Source organism: Phyllobates terribilis, unplaced genomic scaffold (assembly GCF_046119375.1).
Source record: "Phyllobates terribilis strain yellow unplaced genomic scaffold, ASM4611937v1 Scaffold_118__1_contigs__length_5260490, whole genome shotgun sequence".
NCBI lineage: Eukaryota > Metazoa > Chordata > Amphibia > Anura > Dendrobatidae > Phyllobates > Phyllobates terribilis.
In genome coordinates, this window is record NW_027362878.1 from 3682896 (window position 1) to 3701755 (window position 18860).

Here is an 18860-nt window from a genome sequence, read left to right on the forward strand (position 1 = left end):
TGTTGTTTTAACCTATGCTTTATTAAATTGTATTTATGTTGTTTTATCCTATGCTTTATTAAATTGCATTTATGTTGTTTTATCCTATGCTTTATTAAATTGTATTTATGTTGTTTTATCCTATGCTTTATTAAATTGCATTTATGTTGTTTTATCCTATGCTTTATTAAATTGTATTTATGTTGTTTTAACTTATGCTTTATTAAATTGTATTTATGTTGTTTTAACCTATGCTTTATTAAATTGTATTCATGTTGTTTTATCTTATACTTTACTAAATTATATTCATGTTGTTTTATCTTATGCTTTATTAAATTGTATTTATGTTGTTTTAACATATGCTTTATTAAATTGTATTTATGTTGTTTTATCCTATGCTTTATTAAATTGTATTTATGTTGTTTTATCCTATGCTTTATTAAATTGTATTTATGTTGTTTTAACTTATGCTTTATTAAATTGTATTTATGTTGTTTTAACCTATGCTTTATTAAATTGTATTTATGTTGTTTTATCCTATGCTTTATTAAATTGTATTTATGTTGTTTTAACCTATGCTTTATTAAATTGTATTTATGTTGTTTTGTCCTATGCTTTATTAAATTGTATTTATGTTGTTTTAACCTATGCTTTATTAAATTGTATTTATGTTGTTTTAACCTATGCTTTATTAAATTGTATTTATGTTGTTTTATCCTATGCTTTATTAAATTGTATTTATGTTGTTTTATCCTATGCTTTATTAAATTGTATTTATGATGTTTTATCCTATGCTTTATTAAATTGTATTTATGTGGTTTTGTGCTATGCTGTATTAAATTGTATATATGTTGTTTTATCCTATGCTTTTTAAAATTGTATTTATGTTGTTTTAACTTATGCTTTATTAAATTGTATTTATGTTGTTTTATCCTATGCTTTATTAAATTGTATTTATGTTGTTTTATCCTATGCTTTATTAAATTGTAATTATGTTGTTTTAACCTATGCTTTATTAAATTGTATTTATGTGGTTTTATCCTATGCTTTATTAAATTGTATTTATGTTGTTTTATCCTATGCTTTATTAAATTGTATTTATGTTGTTTTAACCTATGCTTTATTACATTGTATTTATGTTGTTTTATCCTATGCTTTATTAAATAGTATTTATGTTGTTTTAACCTATGCTTTATTAAATTGTATTCATGTTGTTTTATCTTATGCTTTATTAAATTGTATTTATATTGTTTTATCCTATGCTTTATTAAATTGTATTTATGTTGTTTTATCCTATGCTTTATTAAATTGAATTTATGTTGTTTTATCCTATGCTTTATTAAATTGTATTTATGTTGTTTTGTCCTATGCTTTATTAAATTGTATTTATGTTGTTTCAACCTATGCTTTATTAAATTGTATTTATGTTGTTTTATCCTATGCTTTATTAAATTGTATTCATGTTGTTTTATCCTATGCTTTATTAAATTGTATTCATGTTGTTTTATCTTATGCTTCATTAAATTGTATTTATATTGTTTTTTTTTTTCCTATGCTTTATTAAATTGTATTTATGTTGTTTTATCCTATGCTTTATTAAATTGAATTTATGTTGTTTTATCCTATGCTTTATTAAATTGTATTTAATTTGTTTTATCCTATGCTTTATTAAATTGTATTTATGTAGTTTTAGCCTATGCTTTATTAAATTGTATTTATGTTGTTTTAACATATGCTTTATTAAATTGTATTTATGTTGTTTTATCCTATGCTTTATTAAATTGTATTTATGTTGTTTTAAACTATGCTTTATTAAATTTTATTTATGTTGTTTTGTCCTATGCTTTATTAAATTGTATTTATATTGTTTTATCCTATGCTTTATTAAATTGTATTTATGTTGTTTTAACCTATGCTTTATTAAATTGTATTTATGTTCTTTTATCCTATGCTTTATTAAATTGTATTTATGTGGTTTTAACCTATGCTTTGTTAAATTGTATTCATGTTGTTTTATCTTATGCTTTATTAAATTGTATTTATGTTGTTTTATCCTATGCTTTATTAAATTGAATTTATGTTGTTTTATCCTATGCTTTATTATATTGTATTTAATTTGTTTTATCCTATGCTTTATTAAATTGTATTTATGTAGTTTTAGCCTATGCTTTATTAAATTGTATTTATGTTGTTTTATCCTATGCTTTATTAAATTGTATTTATGTTGTTTTATCCTATGCTTTATTACATTGTATTTATGTTGTTTTATCCTATGCTTTATAAATTGTATTTATGTTGTTTTATCCTATGCTTTATTAAATTGTATTTATGTTGTTTTGTCCTATGCTTTATTAAATTGTATTTATGTTGTTTTAACCTATGCTTTATTAAATTGTATTTATGTTGTTTTATCCTATGCTTTATTAAAATGTATTTATGTAGTTTTATCCTATGTTTCTTAAATTGTATTTATGTTGTTTTAACCTATGCTTTATTAAATTGTATTCATGTTGTTTTATCTTATGCTTTACTAAATTATATTCATTTTGTTTTATCTTATGCTTTAATAAATTGTATTTATGTTGTTTTAACATATGCTTTATTAAATTGTATTTATGTTGTTTTGTCAAATGCTTTATTAAATTGTATTTATTTTGTTTTAACATATGCTTTATTAAATTGTATTTATGTTGTTTTGTCCTATGCTTTATTAAATTGTATTTATGTTGTTTATCCTATGTTTCATTAAATTGTATTTATGTTGTTTTATCCTATGCTTTATTAAATTGTATTTATGTTGTTTTGTCCTATGCTTTATTAAATTGTATTTATGTTGTTTTATCCTATGCTTTATTAAATTGTATTTCTGTGGTTTTATCCTATGCTTTATTAAATTGTATTTATGTTGTTTTAAACTATGCTGTATTAAATTGTATTTATGTTGTTTTGTCCTATGCTTTATTAAATTGTATTTATGTTGTTTTATCCTATGCTTTATTAAATTTTATTTATGTTGTTTTATCCTAAGCTTTATTAAATTGTATTTATGTTGTTTTATCCTATGCTTAATTAAATAGTATTTATGTTGTTTTAACGTATGCTTTATTAAATTGTATTCATGTTGTTTTATCCTATGCTTTATTAAATTGTATTTATGTTGTTTTATCCTATGCTTTATTAAATTGTATTTATGTTGTTTTATCATATGCTTTATTAAATTGTATTTATGTTGTTTTATCCTATGCTTTATTAAATTGTATTTATGTGGTTTTGTCCTATGCTGTATTAAATTGTATATATGTTGTTTTATCCTATGCTTTTTAAAATTGTATTTATGTTGTTTTAACTTATGCTTTATTAAATTGTATTTATGTTGTTTTATCCTATGCTTTATTAAATTGTATTTATGTTGTTTTATCTTATGCTTTATTAAATTGTAATTATGTTGTTTTAACCTATGCTTTATTAAATTGTATTTATGTGGTTTTATCCTATGCTTTATTAAATTGTATTTATGTTGTTTTATCCTATGCTTTATTAAATTGTATTTATGTTGTTTTAACCTATGCTTTATTACATTGTATTTATGTTGTTTTATCCTATGCTTTATTAAATAGTATTTATGTTGTTTTAACCTATGCTTTATTAAATTGTATTCATGTTGTTTTATCTTATGCTTTATTAAATTGTATTTATATTGTTTTATCCTATGCTTTATTAAATTGTATTTATGTTGTTTTATCCTATGCTTTATTAAATTGAATTTATGTTGTTTTATCCTATGCTTTATTAAATTGTATTTATGTTGTTTTGTCCTATGCTTTATTAAATTGTATTTATGTTGTTTCAACCTATGCTTTATTAAATTGTATTTATGTTGTTTTATCCTATGCTTTATTAAATTGTATTCATGTTGTTTTATCCTATGCTTTATTAAATTGTATTCATGTTGTTTTATCCTATGCTTTATTAAATTGAATTTATGTTGTTTTATCCTATGCTTTATTAAATTGTATTTATGTTGTTTTATCCTATGCTTTATTAAATTGTATTTATGTTGTTTTAACCTATGCTTTATTAAATTGTATTTATGTTGTTTTATCCTATGCTTTATTAAATTGCATTTATGTTGTTTTATCCTATGCTTTATTAAATTGTATTTATGTTGTTTTATCCTATGCTTTATTAAATTGTATTTATGTTGTTTTAACTTATGCTTTATTAAATTGTATTTATGTTGTTTTAACCTATGCTTTATTAAATTGTATTCATGTTGTTTTATCTTATACTTTACTAAATTATATTCATGTTGTTTTATCTTATGCTTTATTAAATTGTATTTATGTTGTTTTAACATATGCTTTATTAAATTGTATTTATGTTGTTTTATCCTATGCTTTATTAAATTGTATTTATGTTGTTTTATCCTATGCTTTATTAAATTGTATTTATGTTGTTTTAACTTATGCTTTATTAAATTGTATTTATGTTGTTTTAACCTATGCTTTATTAAATTGTATTTATGTTGTTTTATCCTATGCTTTATTAAATTGTATTTATGTTGTTTTAACCTATGCTTTATTACATTGTATTTATGTTGTTTTATCCTATGCTTTATTAAATAGTATTTATGTTGTTTTAACCTATGCTTTATTAAATTGTATTCATGTTGTTTTATCTTATGCTTTATTAAATTGTATTTATATTGTTTTATCCTATGCTTTATTAAATTGTATTTATGTTGTTTTATCCTATGCTTTATTAAATTGAATTTATGTTGTTTTATCCTATGCTTTATTAAATTGTATTTATGTTGTTTTGTCCTATGCTTTATTAAATTGTATTTATGTTGTTTCAACCTATGCTTTATTAAATTGTATTTATGTTGTTTTATCCTATGCTTTATTAAATTGTATTCATGTTGTTTTATCCTATGCTTTATTAAATTGTATTCATGTTGTTTTATCCTATGCTTTATTAAATTGAATTTATGTTGTTTTATCCTATGCTTTATTAAATTGTATTTATGTTGTTTTATCCTATGCTTTATTAAATTGTATTTATGTTGTTTTAACCTATGCTTTATTAAATTGTATTTATGTTGTTTTATCCTATGCTTTATTAAATTGCATTTATGTTGTTTTATCCTATGCTTTATTAAATTGTATTTATGTTGTTTTATCCTATGCTTTATTAAATTGTATTTATGTTGTTTTAACTTATGCTTTATTAAATTGTATTTATGTTGTTTTAACCTATGCTTTATTAAATTGTATTCATGTTGTTTTATCTTATACTTTACTAAATTATATTCATGTTGTTTTATCTTATGCTTTATTAAATTGTATTTATGTTGTTTTAACATATGCTTTATTAAATTGTATTTATGTTGTTTTATCCTATGCTTTATTAAATTGTATTTATGTTGTTTTATCCTATGCTTTATTAAATTGTATTTATGTTGTTTTAACTTATGCTTTATTAAATTGTATTTATGTTGTTTTAACCTATGCTTTATTAAATTGTATTTATGTTGTTTTATCCTATGCTTTATTAAATTGTATTTATGTTGTTTTAACCTATGCTTTATTAAATTGTATTTATGTTGTTTTGTCCTATGCTTTATTAAATTGTATTTATGTTGTTTTAACCTATGCTTTATTAAATTGTATTTATGTTGTTTTAACCTATGCTTTATTAAATTGTATTTATGTTGTTTTATCCTATGCTTTATTAAATTGTATTTATGTTGTTTTATCCTATGCTTTATTAAATTGTATTTATGATGTTTTATCCTATGCTTTATTAAATTGTATTTATGTGGTTTTGTCCTATGCTGTATTAAATTGTATATATGTTGTTTTATCCTATGCTTTTTAAAATTGTATTTATGTTGTTTTAACTTATGCTTTATTAAATTGTATTTATGTTGTTTTATCCTATGCTTTATTAAATTGTATTTATGTTGTTTTATCCTATGCTTTATTAAATTGTAATTATGTTGTTTTAACCTATGCTTTATTAAATTGTATTTATGTGGTTTTATCCTATGCTTTATTAAATTGTATTTATGTTGTTTTATCCTATGCTTTATTAAATTGTATTTATGTTGTTTTAACCTATGCTTTATTACATTGTATTTATGTTGTTTTATCCTATGCTTTATTAAATAGTATTTATGTTGTTTTAACCTATGCTTTATTAAATTGTATTCATGTTGTTTTATCTTATGCTTTATTAAATTGTATTTATATTGTTTTATCCTATGCTTTATTAAATTGTATTTATGTTGTTTTATCCTATGCTTTATTAAATTGAATTTATGTTGTTTTATCCTATGCTTTATTAAATTGTATTTATGTTGTTTTGTCCTATGCTTTATTAAATTGTATTTATGTTGTTTCAACCTATGCTTTATTAAATTGTATTTATGTTGTTTTATCCTATGCTTTATTAAATTGTATTCATGTTGTTTTATCCTATGCTTTATTAAATTGTATTCATGTTGTTTTATCTTATGCTTCATTAAATTGTATTTATATTGTTTTTTTTTTTCCTATGCTTTATTAAATTGTATTTATGTTGTTTTATCCTATGCTTTATTAAATTGAATTTATGTTGTTTTATCCTATGCTTTATTAAATTGTATTTAATTTGTTTTATCCTATGCTTTATTAAATTGTATTTATGTAGTTTTAGCCTATGCTTTATTAAATTGTATTTATGTTGTTTTAACATATGCTTTATTAAATTGTATTTATGTTGTTTTATCCTATGCTTTATTAAATTGTATTTATGTTGTTTTAAACTATGCTTTATTAAATTTTATTTATGTTGTTTTGTCCTATGCTTTATTAAATTGTATTTATATTGTTTTATCCTATGCTTTATTAAATTGTATTTATGTTGTTTTAACCTATGCTTTATTAAATTGTATTTATGTTCTTTTATCCTATGCTTTATTAAATTGTATTTATGTGGTTTTAACCTATGCTTTGTTAAATTGTATTCATGTTGTTTTATCTTATGCTTTATTAAATTGTATTTATGTTGTTTTATCCTATGCTTTATTAAATTGAATTTATGTTGTTTTATCCTATGCTTTATTATATTGTATTTAATTTGTTTTATCCTATGCTTTATTAAATTGTATTTATGTAGTTTTAGCCTATGCTTTATTAAATTGTATTTATGTTGTTTTATCCTATGCTTTATTAAATTGTATTTATGTTGTTTTATCCTATGCTTTATTAAATTGTATTTATGTTGTTTTATCCTATGCTTTATAAATTGTATTTATGTTGTTTTATCCTATGCTTTATTAAATTGTATTTATGTTGTTTTGTCCTATGCTTTATTAAATTGTATTTATGTTGTTTTAACCTATGCTTTATTAAATTGTATTTATGTTGTTTTATCCTATGCTTTATTAAAATGTATTTATGTAGTTTTATCCTGTTTCTTAAATTGTATTTATGTTGTTTTAACCTATGCTTTATTAAATTGTATTCATGTTGTTTTATCTTATGCTTTACTAAATTATATTCATGTTGTTTTATCTTATGCTTTAATAAATTGTATTTATGTTGTTTTAACATATGCTTTATTAAATTGTATTTATTTTGTTTTGTCAAATGCTTTATTAAATTGTATTTATTTTGTTTTAACATATGCTTTATTAAATTGTATTTATGTTGTTTTGTCCTATGCTTTATTAAATTGTATTTATGTTGTTTATCCTATGTTTCATTAAATTGTATTTATGTTGTTTTATCCTATGCTTTATTAAATTGTATTTATGTTGTTTTGTCCTATGCTTTATTAAATTGTATTTATGTTGTTTTATCCTATGCTTTATTAAATTGTATTTCTGTGGTTTTATCCTATGCTTTATTAAATTGTATTTATGTTGTTTTAAACTATGCTGTATTAAATTGTATTTATGTTGTTTTGTCCTATGCTTTATTAAATTGTATTTATGTTGTTTTATCCTATGCTTTATTAAATTTTATTTATGTTGTTTTATCCTAAGCTTTATTAAATTGTATTTATGTTGTTTTATCCTATGCTTAATTAAATAGTATTTATGTTGTTTTAACCTATGCTTTATTAAATTGTATTCATGTTGTTTTATCTTATACTTTATTAAATTGTATTTATATTGTTTTATCCTATGCTTTATTAAATTGTATTTATGTTGTTTTATCCTATGCTTTATTAAATTGAATTTATGTTGTTTTATCCTATGCTTTATTAAATTGTATTTAATTTGTTTTATCCTATGCTTTATTAAATTGTATTTATGTAGTATTAGCCTATGCTTTATTAAATTGTATTTATGTTGTTTTATCCTATGCTTTATTAAATTGTATTTATGTTGTTTTATCCTATGCTTTATTAAATTGTATTTATGTTGTTTTATCCTATGCTTTATAAATTGTATTTATGTTGTTTTATCCTATGCTTTATAAAATTGTATTTATGTTGTTTTGTCCTATGCTTTATTAAATTGTATTTATGTTGTTTTAACCTATGCTTTATTAAATTGTATTTATGTTGTTTTATCCTATGCTTTATTAAAATGTATTTATGTAGTTTTATCCTATGCTTTCTTAAATTGTATTTATGTTGTTTTATCCTATGCTTTATTAAATTGTATTTATGTTGTTTTAACCTATGCTTTATTAAATTGTATTTATGTTGTTTTGTCCTATGCTTTATTAAATTGTATTTATGTTGTTTTAACCTATGCTTTATTAAATTGTATTTATGTTGTTTTAACCTATGCTTTATTAAATTGTATTTATGTTGTTTTATCCTATGCTTTATTAAATTGTATTTATGTTGTTTTATCCTATGCTTTATTAAATTGTATTTATGATGTTTTATCCTATGCTTTATTAAATTGTATTTATGTGGTTTTGTCCTATGCTGTATTAAATTGTATATATGTTGTTTTATCCTATGCTTTTTAAAATTGTATTTATGTTGTTTTAACTTATGCTTTATTAAATTGTATTTATGTTGTTTTATCCTATGCTTTATTAAATTGTATTTATGTTGTTTTATCCTATGCTTTATTAAATTGTAATTATGTTGTTTTAACCTATGCTTTATTAAATTGTATTTATGTGGTTTTATCCTATGCTTTATTAAATTGTATTTATGTTGTTTTATCCTATGCTTTATTAAATTGTATTTATGTTGTTTTAACCTATGCTTTATTACATTGTATTTATGTTGTTTTATCCTATGCTTTATTAAATAGTATTTATGTTGTTTTAACCTATGCTTTATTAAATTGTATTCATGTTGTTTTATCTTATGCTTTATTAAATTGTATTTATATTGTTTTATCCTATGCTTTATTAAATTGTATTTATGTTGTTTTATCCTATGCTTTATTAAATTGAATTTATGTTGTTTTATCCTATGCTTTATTAAATTGTATTTATGTTGTTTTGTCCTATGCTTTATTAAATTGTATTTATGTTGTTTCAACCTATGCTTTATTAAATTGTATTTATGTTGTTTTATCCTATGCTTTATTAAATTGTATTCATGTTGTTTTATCCTATGCTTTATTAAATTGTATTCATGTTGTTTTATCTTATGCTTCATTAAATTGTATTTATATTGTTTTTTTTTTTCCTATGCTTTATTAAATTGTATTTATGTTGTTTTATCCTATGCTTTATTAAATTGAATTTATGTTGTTTTATCCTATGCTTTATTAAATTGTATTTAATTTGTTTTATCCTATGCTTTATTAAATTGTATTTATGTAGTTTTAGCCTATGCTTTATTAAATTGTATTTATGTTGTTTTAACATATGCTTTATTAAATTGTATTTATGTTGTTTTATCCTATGCTTTATTAAATTGTATTTATGTTGTTTTAAACTATGCTTTATTAAATTTTATTTATGTTGTTTTGTCCTATGCTTTATTAAATTGTATTTATATTGTTTTATCCTATGCTTTATTAAATTGTATTTATGTTGTTTTAACCTATGCTTTATTAAATTGTATTTATGTTCTTTTATCCTATGCTTTATTAAATTGTATTTATGTGGTTTTAACCTATGCTTTGTTAAATTGTATTCATGTTGTTTTATCTTATGCTTTATTAAATTGTATTTATGTTGTTTTATCCTATGCTTTATTAAATTGAATTTATGTTGTTTTATCCTATGCTTTATTATATTGTATTTAATTTGTTTTATCCTATGCTTTATTAAATTGTATTTATGTTGTTTTATCCTATGCTTTATTAAATTGTATTTATGTTGTTTTATCCTATGCTTTATTAAATTGTATTTATGTTGTTTTATCCTATGCTTTATAAATTGTATTTATGTTGTTTTATCCTATGCTTTATTAAATTGTATTTATGTTGTTTTGTCCTATGCTTTATTAAATTGTATTTATGTTGTTTTAACCTATGCTTTATTAAATTGTATTTATGTTGTTTTATCCTATGCTTTATTAAAATGTATTTATGTAGTTTTATCCTGTTTCTTAAATTGTATTTATGTTGTTTTAACCTATGCTTTATTAAATTGTATTCATGTTGTTTTATCTTATGCTTTACTAAATTATATTCATGTTGTTTTATCTTATGCTTTAATAAATTGTATTTATGTTGTTTTAACATATGCTTTATTAAATTGTATTTATTTTGTTTTGTCAAATGCTTTATTAAATTGTATTTATTTTGTTTTAACATATGCTTTATTAAATTGTATTTATGTTGTTTTGTCCTATGCTTTATTAAATTGTATTTATGTTGTTTATCCTATGTTTCATTAAATTGTATTTATGTTGTTTTATCCTATGCTTTATTAAATTGTATTTATGTTGTTTTGTCCTATGCTTTATTAAATTGTATTTATGTTGTTTTATCCTATGCTTTATTAAATTGTATTTCTGTGGTTTTATCCTATGCTTTATTAAATTGTATTTATGTTGTTTTAAACTATGCTGTATTAAATTGTATTTATGTTGTTTTGTCCTATGCTTTATTAAATTGTATTTATGTTGTTTTATCCTATGCTTTATTAAATTTTATTTATGTTGTTTTATCCTAAGCTTTATTAAATTGTATTTATGTTGTTTTATCCTATGCTTAATTAAATAGTATTTATGTTGTTTTATCCTATGCTTTATTAAATTGTATTCATGTTGTTTTATCTTATACTTTATTAAATTGTATTTATATTGTTTTATCCTATGCTTTATTAAATTGTATTTATGTTGTTTTATCCTATGCTTTATTAAATTGAATTTATGTTGTTTTATCCTATGCTTTATTAAATTGTATTTAATTTGTTTTATCCTATGCTTTATTAAATTGTATTTATGTAGTATTAGCCTATGCTTTATTAAATTGTATTTATGTTGTTTTATCCTATGCTTTATTAAATTGTATTTATGTTGTTTTATCCTATGCTTTATTAAATTGTATTTATGTTGTTTTATCCTATGCTTTATAAATTGTATTCATGTTGTTTTATCCTATGCTTTATAAAATTGTATTTATGTTGTTTTGTCCTATGCTTTATTAAATTGTATTTATGTTGTTTTAACCTATGCTTTATTAAATTGTATTTATGTTGTTTTATCCTATGCTTTATTAAAATGTATTTATGTAGTTTTATCCTATGCTTTCTTAAATTGTATTTATGTTGTTTTAACCTATGCTTTATTAAATTGTATTCATGTTGTTTTATCTTATGCTTTACTAAATTATATTCATGTTGTTTTATCTTATGCTTTATTAAATTGTATTTATGTTGTTTTAACATATGCTTTATCAAATTGTATTTATGTTGTTTTATCCTATGCTTTATTAAATTGTATTTATGTTGTTTTATCCTATGCTTTATTAAATTTTGTTTATGTTGTTTTATCCTATGCTTTATTAAATTGTATTTATGTTGTTTTATCCTATGCTTTATTAAATTTTAGTTATGTTGTTTTATCCTATGCTTTATTAAATTTTATTTATGTTGTTTTATCCTGTGCTTTTTTAAATTGTATTTATGTTGCTTATCCTATGCTTTATTAAATTGTATTTATGTTGTTTTATCCTATGCTTTTTTAAATTGTATTTATGTTGTTTTATCCTATGCTTTATTAAATTGTATTTATGTTGTTTTGTCCTATGCTTTATTCAATTGTATTCATGTTGTTTTATCCTATGCTTTAATAAATTGTATTTATGTTGTTTTATCCTAAGCTTTATTAAATTGTATTTATGTTGATTTATCCTAGGCTTTATTAAATTGTATTTATATTGTTTTATCCTATGCTTTATTAAATTGTATTTATGTTGTTTTATCCTACGCTTTATTAACTTGTATTTATGTTGTTTTAACCTATGCTTTATTAAATTGTATTTATGCTGTTTTGTCCCATGCTTTATTAAATTTGATTTATGTTGTTTTAACCTATGCTTTATTAAATTGTATTTATGTTGTTTTATCCTATGCTTTATTAAATTGTATTTATGTTGTTTTATCCTATGCTTTATTAAATTGTATTTATGTTGTTTTATCCTATGCTTTATTAAATTGTATTTATGTTGTTTTAACATATGCTTTATTAAATTGTATTTATGTTGTTTTATCCTATGCTTTATTAAATTGTATTTATGTTGTTTTATCCTATGCTTTATTAAATTTTATTTATGTTGTTTTATCATATGCTTTATTAAACTGTATTTATGTTGTTTTATCCTATGCTTTATTAAATTTTATTTATGTTGTTTTATCCTATGCTTTATTAAATTGTATTGATGTTGTTTTAACCTATGCTTTATTAAATTGTATTCATGTTGTTTTATCTTATGCTTTACTAAATTATATTCATGTTTTTTTATCTTATGCTTTATTAAATTGTATTTATGTTGTTTTAACATATGCTTTATTAAATTGTATTTATGTTGTTTTAACCTATGCTTTATTAAATTGTATTTATGTTGTTTTGTCCTATACTTTATTAAATTGTATTTATGTTGTTTATCCTATGCTTTATTAAATTGTATTTATGTTGTTTTATCCTATGCTTTATTAAATTGTATTTATGTTGTTTTATCCTATGCTTTATTAAATTGTATTGATGTTGTTTTAACCTATGCTTTATTAAATTGTATTCATGTTGTTTTATCTTATGCTTTACTAAATTATATTCATGTTTTTTTATCTTATGCTTTATTAAATTGTATTTATGTTGTTTTAACATATGCTTTATTAAATTGTATTTATGTTGTTTTAACCTATGCTTTACTAAATTGTATTTATGTTGTTTTATCCTTTGCTTTATTAAATTGAATTTATGTTATTTTATACAATGCTTTATTAAATTATATTTATGTTGTATTAACCTATGCTTTATTAAATTATATTTATGTTGTATTAACCTATGCTTTATTAAATTGTATTTATGTTGTTTTATCCTATGCTTTATTAAATTGTATTTATGTTGTTTTATCCTATGCTTTATTAAATTGTATTTATGTTGTTTTAACCTATGCTTTATTAAATTGTATTTATGTTGTTTTATCCTATGCTTTATTAAATTGCATTTATGTTTTTTTATCCTGTGCTTTATTAAATTGTATTTATGCGGTTTTATCCTATGTTTTATTAAATTGTATTTATGTTGTTTTAACCTATGCTTTATTAAATTGTATTCATGTTGTTTTATCTTATACTTTACTAAATTATATTCATGTTGTTTTATCTTATGCCTTATTAAATTGTATTTATGTTGTTTTATCCTATGCTTTATTAAATTGTATTTATGTTGTTTTATCCTGTGCTTTATTAAATTGTATTTATGTTGTTTTATCCTATGCTTTATTAAATTGTATTTATGTTGTTTTATCCTATGCTTTATTAAATTGTATTTATGTTGTTTTATCCTATGCTTTATTAAATTGTATTTATGTTGTTTTAACCTATGCTTTATTAAATTGTATTTATGTTGTTTTGTCCTATGCTTTATTAAATTGTATTTATGTTGTTTTAACCTATGCTTTATTAAATTGTATTTATGTTGTTTTATCCTATGCTTTATTAAATTGTATTTATGTTGTTTTATCCTATGCTTTATTAAATTGTATTTATGTTGTTTTATCCTATGCTTTATTAAATTGTATTTATGTGGTTTTGTCCTATGCTGTATTAAATTGTATATATGTTGTTTTATCCCATGCTTTTTAAAATTGTATTTATGTTGTTTTAACTTATGCTTTATTAAATTGTATTTATGTTGTTTTAACTTATGCTTTATTAAATTGTATTTATGTTGTTTTATCCTATGCTTTATTAAATTGTATTTATGTTGTTTTATCCTATGCTTTATTAAATTGTAATTATGTTGTTTTAACCTATGCTTTATTAAATTGTATTTATGTGGTTTTATCCTATGCTTTATTAAATTGTATTTATGTTGTTTTATCCTATGCTTTATTAAATTGTATTTATGTTGTTTTAACCTATGCTTTATTACATTGTATTTATGTTGTTTTATCCTATGCTTTATTAAATAGTATTTATGTTGTTTTAACCTATGCTTTATTAAATTGTATTCATGTTGTTTTATCTTATGCTTTATTAAATTGTATTTATATTGTTTTATCCTATGCTTTATTAAATTGTATTTATGTTGTTTTATCCTATGCTTTATTAAATTGAATTTATGTTGTTTTATCCTATGCTTTATTAAATTGTATTTATGTTGTTTTGTCCTATGCTTTATTAAATTGTATTTATGTTGTTTCAACCTATGCTTTATTAAATTGTATTTATGTTGTTTTATCCTAGGCTTTATTAAATTGTATTCATGTTGTTTTATCCTATGCTTTATTAAATTGTATTCATGTTGTTTTATCTTATGCTTCATTAAATTGTATTTATATTGTTTTATCCTATGCTTTATTAAATTGTATTTATGTTGTTTTATCCTATGCTTTATTAAATTGAATTTATGTTGTTTTATCCTATGCTTTATTAAATTGTATTTAATTTGTTTTATCCTATGCTTTATTAAATTGTATTTATGTAGTTTTAGCCTATGCTTTATTAAATTGTATTTATGTTGTTTTAACATATGCTTTATTAAATTGTATTTATGTTGTTTTAACCTATGCTTTACTAAATTGTATTTATGTTGTTTTATCCTTTGCTTTATTAAATTGTATTTATGTTGTTTTATCCTATGCTTTATTAAAATGTATTTATGTAGTTTTATCCTGTTTCTTAAATTGTATTTATGTTGTTTTAACCTATGCTTTATTAAATTGTATTCATGTTGTTTTATCTTATGCTTTACTAAATTATATTCATGTTGTTTTATCTTATGCTTTAATAAATTGTATTTATGTTGTTTTAACATATGCTTTATTAAATTGTATTTATTTTGTTTTGTCAAATGCTTTATTAAATTGTATTTATTTTGTTTTAACATATGCTTTATTAAATTGTATTTATGTTGTTTTGTCCTATGCTTTATTAAATTGTATTTATGTTGTTTATCCTATGTTTCATTAAATTGTATTTATGTTGTTTTATCCTATGCTTTATTAAATTGTATTTATGTTGTTTTGTCCTATGCTTTATTAAATTGTATTTATGTTGTTTTATCCTATGCTTTATTAAATTGTATTTCTGTGGTTTTATCCTATGCTTTATTAAATTGTATTTATGTTGTTTTAAACTATGCTGTATTAAATTGTATTTATGTTGTTTTGTCCTATGCTTTATTAAATTGTATTTATGTTGTTTTATCCTATGCTTTATTAAATTTTATTTATGTTGTTTTATCCTAAGCTTTATTAAATTGTATTTATGTTGTTTTATCCTATGCTTAATTAAATAGTATTTATGTTGTTTTAACCTATGCTTTATTAAATTGTATTCATGTTGTTTTATCTTATACTTTATTAAATTGTATTTATATTGTTTTATCCTATGCTTTATTAAATTGTATTTATGTTGTTTTATCCTATGCTTTATTAAATTGAATTTATGTTGTTTTATCCTATGCTTTATTAAATTGTATTTAATTTGTTTTATCCTATGCTTTATTAAATTGTATTTATGTAGTATTAGCCTATGCTTTATTAAATTGTATTTATGTTGTTTTATCCTATGCTTTATTAAATTGTATTTATGTTGTTTTATCCTATGCTTTATTAAATTGTATTTATGTTGTTTTATCCTATGCTTTATAAATTGTATTTATGTTGTTTTATCCTATGCTTTATAAAATTGTATTTATGTTGTTTTGTCCTATGCTTTATTAAATTGTATTTATGTTGTTTTAACCTATGCTTTATTAAATTGTATTTATGTTGTTTTATCCTATGCTTTATTAAAATGTATTTATGTAGTTTTATCCTATGCTTTCTTAAATTGTATTTATGTTGTTTTAACCTATGCTTTATTAAATTGTATTCATGTTGTTTTATCTTATGCTTTACTAAATTATATTCATGTTGTTTTATCTTATGCTTTATTAAATTGTATTTATGTTGTTTTAACATATGCTTTATTAAATTGTATTTATGTTGTTTTATCCTATGCTTTATTAAATTGTATTTATGTTGTTTTATCCTATGCTTTATTAAATTTTATTTATGTTGTTTTATCCTATGCTTTATTAAATTGTATTTATGTTGTTTTATCCTATGCTTTATTAAATTTTAGTTATGTTGTTTTATCCTATGCTTTATTAAATTTTATTTATGTTGTTTTATCCTGTGCTTTTTTAAATTGTATTTATGTTGCTTATCCTATGCTTTATTAAATTGTATTTATGTTGTTTTATCCTATGCTTTTTTAAATTGTATTTATGTTGTTTTATCCTATGCTTTATTAAATTGTATTTATGTTGTTTTGTCCTATGCTTTATTCAATTGTATTCATGTTGTTTTATCCTATGCTTTAATAAATTGTATTTATGTTGTTTTATCCTAAGCTTTATTAAATTGTATTTATGTTGATTTATCCTAGGCTTTATTAAATTGTATTTATATTGTTTTATCCTATGCTTTATTAAATTGTATTTATGTTGTTTTATCCTACGCTTTATTAACTTGTATTTATGTTGTTTTAACCTATGCTTTATTAAATTGTATTTATGCTGTTTTGTCCCATGGTTTATTAAATTTGATTTATGTTGTTTTAACCTATGCTTTATTAAATTGTATTTATGTTGTTTTATCCTATGCTTTATTAAATTGTATTTATGTTGTTTTATCCTATGCTTTATTAAATTGTATTTATGTTGTTTTATCCTATGCTTTATTAAATTGTATTTATGTTGTTTTAACATATGCTTTATTAAATTGTATTTATGTTGTTTTATCCTATGCTTTATTAAATTGTATTTATGTTGTTTTATCCTATGCTTTATTAAATTTTATTTATGTTGTTTTATCATATGCTTTATTAAACTGTATTTATGTTGTTTTATCCTATGCTTTATTAAATTTTATTTATGTTGTTTTATCCTATGCTTTATTAAATTTTATTTATGTTGTTTTATCCTGTGCTTTTTTAAATTGTATTTATGTTGTTTTATCCTATGCTTTATTAAATTGTATTTATGTTGTTTTATCCTATGCTTTATTAAATTGTATTTATGTTGTTTTATCCTATGCTTTATTAAATTGTATTTATGTTGTTTTAACCTATGCTTTATTAAATTGTATTCATGTTGTTTTATCTTATGCTTTACTAAATTATATTCATGTTGTTTTATCTTATGCTTTATTAAATTGTATTTATGTTGTTTTAACATATGCTTTATTAAATTGTATTTATGTTGTTTTAACCTATGCTTTATTAAATTGTATTTATGTTGTTTTGTCCTATACTTTATTAAATTGTATTTATGTTGTTTATCCTATGCTTTATTAAATTGTATTTATGTTGTTTTATCCTATGCTTTATTAAATTGTATTTATGTTGTTTTATCCTATGCTTTATTAAATTGTATTGATGTTGTTTTAACCTATGCTTTATTAAATTGTATTCATGTTGTTTTATCTTATGCTTTACTAAATTATATTCATGTTTTTTTATCTTATGCTTTATTAAATTGTATTTATGTTGTTTTAACATATGCTTTATTAAATTGTATTTATGTTGTTTTAACCTATGCTTTACTAAATTGTATTTATGTTGTTTTATCCTTTGCTTTATTAAATTGAATTTATGTTATTTTATACTATGCTTTATTAAATTATATTTATGTTGTATTAACCTATGCTTTATTAAATTATATTTATGTTGTATTAACCTATGCTTTATTAAATTGTATTTATGTTGTTTTATCCTATGCTTTATTAAATTGTATTTATGTTGTTTTATCCTATGCTTTATTAAATTGTATTTATGTTGTTTTAACCTATGCTTTATTAAATTGTATTTATGTTGTTTTATCCTATGCTTTATTAAATTGCATTTATGTTTTTTTATCCTGTGCTTTATTAAATTGTATTTATGCGGTTTTATCCTATGTTTTATTAAATTGTATTTATGTTGTTTTAACCTATGCTTTATTAAATTGTATTCATGTTGTTTTATCTTATACTTTACTAAATTATATTCATGTTGTTTTATCTTATGCCTTATTAAATTGTATTTATGTTGTTTTATCCTATGCTTTATTAAATTGTATTTATGTTGTTTTATCCTGTGCTTTATTAAATTGTATTTATGTTGTTTTATCCTATGCTTTATTAAATTGTATTTATGTTGTTTTATCCTATGCTTTATTAAATTGTATTTATGTTGTTTTATCCTATGCTTTATTAAATTGTATTTATGTTGTTTTAACCTATGCTTTATTAAATTGTATTTATGTTG